This window comes from Halyomorpha halys, unplaced genomic scaffold (genome assembly GCF_000696795.3).
Source record: "Halyomorpha halys isolate HHAL.00 unplaced genomic scaffold, Hhal_1.1 Scaffold1116.1, whole genome shotgun sequence".
In the NCBI taxonomy this organism is placed as follows: Eukaryota; Metazoa; Arthropoda; class Insecta; order Hemiptera; family Pentatomidae; genus Halyomorpha; species Halyomorpha halys.
Window position 1 is genome coordinate 50,476 of NW_027116733.1, and position 5,663 is coordinate 56,138.

Genomic DNA, 5,663 nt, shown 5'->3' on the forward strand with positions numbered 1-5,663 from the left:
TTGCGTTTTGTGCATACAAGTATTAAAAGTTAAATACTCTTCAGGAGAAAAATTGCGGCTGAGGGTTCTCTAGACTGGGATACTATTGGAATTTAGAGCTCTTATACACAGTTTTCATTAAAGTAATCAATAATTAGAGTGAAATAAATGACTTTTTCCCCCTCTTGGGCTCTAGTACTAGATGGGAATATATCGATGGCACTTATTTAGTTCAAGGGGGAAGTCAGATTAATTTCAATCTTGTTTGTTCAATAATGGTCAAATTAGAAGTAAATAATGATACTAAATCCAGGTTTCCGGGAAACATCTATTTTAAGTTAAACTGGAGGAAGGCATATATACATGCTCAGTGCGTCTCATCCTACACATCATTGTTTGTTTTGTAGCCGCCTTAGCGTTTTTGTATACTAACAAGTGTAGGCAATAAACAGAGCGTTCCGTATCCTCTAGTGTGAGCTCCTATCTAAACAGAACCAATATCATACCTATTTCCTGTAGATTTAAATTCAAACTAAATATAAAACAAAGTAAATAACCAGATGTTAAATTTCCATTCATAAATAAATTACAGGCATAATGTATTTATTTTATGATGTAGGATGTCCTTTTTTTGTTCTGTGTATTTATTGTATTAAATCTTTATAACATTATAATGATGATAATCACCCTTTAACAATAAATGAGACCTAAATGTTCCTTATGTAACCGATCTAGCCCAAACCCGATATCATTCCTTCCATAATAAACTCCCTAACCACCCAAACCCACTAGTTTCTAACCTTGCTTCCTCTTCCATTCCTGGCAATTCTCCGAGGGGCCTGAAAAGAAGATGGCCTCGAGACCTTATAGTTTCTCTTGGGTAGTATCATATCATTATGATCAAATTTACTTGTTGTATTTTTTTTATACAGTTGTAAATATCAATAAATAAAAAAAAAACAAAAAAAACAAACAATAAATGATCAAATTAAACATCTTTTAGTGTTTAAATTTTTTTTTACTTTCATCTGTTAAAAAACATGACTTCCTGTAGAAATAATTCAAAATATTTACAAAATATGTCTTCATGTGAGTCGTTTCCCTGGTTACCTGATATTAGGTACATAGTTTTACTTTATTTATGATTAATTAATTATATATGAATATTGTATATTGAAGTGGCAGGGTGGTACGGCCAGAATATAACATAAATAAGTTGAAATGAAATAACTTATTTAATATGCACTATATATATTAATGTACCTCTCGCTATATACATTGGATGATGAGCACTGGAGAATAAGATGGTGTAGGCTGTTAAATATTTGTTGTTTATAAGCACTGCATATTTCTTCATCTTGTATAATGTAAGATGTATTTTGCAGATATATATTTATGGCGGGTTGGTTCGAGAATCTTAAACATATTCTTGACTACTCGCGTTTTGTGCATACAAGTATTAAAAGTTAAATACTCTTCAGGAGAAAAATTCAGACGGCTCAGGGTTCTGTAGACTGGGATACTATTGGAATTTAGAGCTCTATTAATGTCAAATGACAGAAGATGATTTTTCATTTTTTCTATTATGGTCGTCTTCTGGTTTTGCATTCTCTTTTTGTAGATCTCATTTAGTTCATTGAGACTATAAGTTGCCGTGGCTAGATTGTGAACTTGTAAGACCCAGTTAAAATCAGTGGCAACTTCTTGCATACATCTTAGTCCATTGAAGCACATTCGTGGATACCCGTTTTAAAGGTTGAGTACTTTTTTTCTTGTCATTATTCTCAGAAGACGTCGTCCAGTCCTTAGCCTAACTATATAATTCGGTACACTTTTAGGCCAAACTAGGTGATTTTTAAGAACTTTTAGCTGGATGACTTCGAGTGCTACTAAGTACCTCAAACTCCATATCTCGGCAGCGTAGAGCAATGTAACCATTGAAACAAACAATACCATTCTTGCTTTCCAGGCGTCACTTTTTCCTTTTCTGAGGATTTCTAGAACCCTGCCACTTGCCACCGATGACCTTTGTATAATTTTTTTAAATTCTTTATAGAATTTCCCCGAAGATGATAATGGCACCCCTAGAGAAGAATATCTGTTAGTATATTCTAGTTGAGTATTCTGCCAATAGAGAGGTTTAAGTGTCTTAGTTTCAGTGTTTAATATCAGTTGGAATGAAATGAAAAACTATTGTTGTTAACGCAATATATTTTGGAAGTGATTCTCTATTCACCTTATTATTAGTCCTGTCCCAGCAGCCTAAGAGGAAGGTCGGTGAGCGATGATTTCCCCTTTTCCTTTGATGTGCGTTCGTGTTTATTCACCTTAAGTCGATGCCCTCTGAACTTCGGTATTTCCTGTCAGACCCGACACGACGAAGTTTATCGATATAGTTTGGTGAATGTGGTTGCTCTTTCCAATAAGCGTTTATTTTTTTTTTTGTTTCTAGTTGGAAATAGTAGGTTTAGTTTGGACTATTTGAATTTCAAGCCCGCGAGTGTGGACTGGGGTGAACTTTTGTGATTAGTGAGCAAAAAAGGACACTGTGAAAATTAGTGACCAAATGGCTGAGGTTAGGCCCAACGGACAGAAAGAGTTTATTATAAACTGTCGCAGTAAAACTGCCGTGCTAGATATGTCGTGATAGTAGACCGTATGTTTAATGGTAGTAAAGCAACTGTCATGTTTTTCACATGTACTAACCTTAGTAGAAAACAGGCATAGGTGATTAAGCAGAAAAAAATTGTTCTTATAAGTTTTAGTGTTTTGATTATTTCCGAAATCGATTCCATTAGCACTTTTATATTATACTATGTTTAAATATTATTTATATAGCACTATTATATTATGTTAAATAATATTTAAAACCATTGCAATACTTATTTCGTAAATTTATTTTTTTCTTACTTCCTTTTCTTAAAAAAAAAAATTGTCTTATCATGCCTTTTTTATTACAGGTATAAAAATATAAAACGTTACAACAGTAAAAATTGCATAATTCAGCACCGTCTATATTAAAGAAGATTGTAACTCTACTACCTCAATAGTGGTATTTTATTTATCAACTAGAAGACTGGAAACTAGACTAGCGTGGACATGGAATATTGAAGTGATGAAATAATGGTGTAAAATCGAAAAAGAATGATCTTGCAAACCCACCTAAATGCTTCTGAAAATAAAATGGCCTTGGGACATCCTAAAATAGAACTATCATCAATGTACTAAATGCGTGGGTCCTCCCCAAATGATTACCCAGGTTTATTGTTTTAGTTGTAAATTTTTAAAAATCGCAATATTTTTTTATATTTCTTTAATTATTGTATTGACATTAGAGATTAAATATGTTCCACCTTTAATATTCCATTCAGATAAATACTTCTGGTATATTTTTAACATTATCTTTAATTAATGAATTGAAAGTTATTCATTTTTTCAGTTAAGAGTTAAAAAGGTATAATATGTTACGTAGGTTGTGGTTTAGTTCCATTTAAAGTTAATTCCATTTGCTTTACACTAATTTAATTGCTTTGCCTCGCAAAGATCCTTTCGCCGTTTTACCACAGTAGATCGCAGTGAATTCGAAGCCCTGATTAGGATTGCTTGGACAATTATCCGGTTCTACTCGCCAATGGGTCTAACTTCATTGACCTTCTGTCGCAGACTTTCTCTAGAAATCAGAGCTCTATCTGTGAGAATCGGGGAATTACTAGAGCAGTCTGAAATTATGAGATCGCTCCTCCTTCTGGTGTTAGAATAATTCACATTCCAGAGATTTTCCCCATTCTAAGTTTCTGTTATAAGCTGTTGTAAGTGCGAAATTCTGGGACAAAAGTATCTGAAACCTCTGCGAAGTTATAATACGCTTGAGACCAAGAAATGGTTTCTCACCCACGATCTTTGACTGAGGGGAATACTTTATCTGTTAAATAAATCTGACCAAATTCATTGAATTACTACATCAAAGAAATTAGAATATAGATAAAAAATCAATAAGAATTGGACTAGGTCTGATATACGTTAATAGTAGATTGAAGAAAAATTCTCCTAAAAAATTGCAGTTGTAGTAAAGTTCGATTTGGACAAAATCCCGAGGAGTTATAATGGTTCACCATGTGAGAAAATACATAACTATAATCATCAATGAAACAAGTCCATAAAATTATTTTGTTATCCATATTAAAAATTTTATTTAAATAGTTTAAAAAATAAATTATACTTGGTTTTTTTTAAAAAAAAGTATGGCATACTTTGATGGAAGAATCCTTTGTTTTTTAAAATTTAAATTAGTCTAATATGATTAGCAATATTTTTCCCTACTTTGCACAAATGAACATAGATAGATAGATATGTAATAACCTTAAAATCCTTCTGTACGCAGTAAAGGCAGATAAAAATCTTATAAAAAATAGTTAAAATTATTAAACAGAAGAATATGTTTAAAAAATACTGAATAAGAAGTAAAATGTTATTTTCTCTGCTCATTGTACCCATTGGGACGAACACAATTTTTGAATGTATATCTAAAAAACAAAAATAAATAAATAAATAAAAAATATTTTTTATCTACCTATTCCCAATCCAAATTTTATTATTTTTCGTTAGATGTAACGTTGAAATACGATTTATTCTATGACTATTTATTCTTAAAATATTTAAGTATCTTCTAGCAAAGATTTCAAATTCAATCTTATACACGCAAGCCACCATTTAATGATTTACAACAGGAAGATACATACTTATTTAAAATTAATAAATTTTAATTTATATTATATTTAATTTCATTTATATATTGATATTATATATAATGCTAATATGGATTTTGTATATAATGTTATACGTTAATATTATATTGAAATAATATGTCATGGTATAATAATAACACAGAAAACGTATTATATTATGCAACAGTGAAGGAAATGAATAACCCTCATTAATGACAGTTCCGCTAAAATATTTTTAAAATACATGGTCTGCTTTGGTTCATTATACCGATAGATCATTTGTATTCTATGGGATATATGGTCCATTACTGGTTATTTCCTTCATAAATTATTTATTATTATTATATATTAGTTATATTCATTTTTTTCGGTTTATGTAAATAAGTCCCAATTGAACAGTTTATACTGTTTTAATTATTTTGAAACTGATGTTCCAAACCACCCTAACACAGTCCTAACAACATACGGTGATGACACATGTGTACTGTTCGTAAATAATGACCCTACTATTCCATCACAAATTCTGCAGTCAGATATAACATCCATTGAAGAATGGAGGTACAAATGAAAATCCCATCAGATAACTTCTACTCTACTGTCCTTCAGTACCTTTTTTTAATATTCCACTAATGTCTGTTGAACAGATTCGCTACTAAGGACTCCATCTTGATAAGAGTTTTACTTAGAATTCCCATACTAAACTGAAAAATACGAAACTGCTCGTAGATTTCGAATACTGGAATACCTACTTGACAAACGCTCTAAAAATTCCATTAGCTACAAAAAACTCTTATACCCTATGATAATCAGATCAATCCTGGACACATGGAATTGAGCTATAGAGCTCCACCAAATCATCGAATTCTTCGCGTATCCTATCCTTCGAATTCAAAATCCTAGATGCTCCTTAGTAAGTCACACATAAACTCATCCTTTACATCCCATTCGTAGCAGATTTGG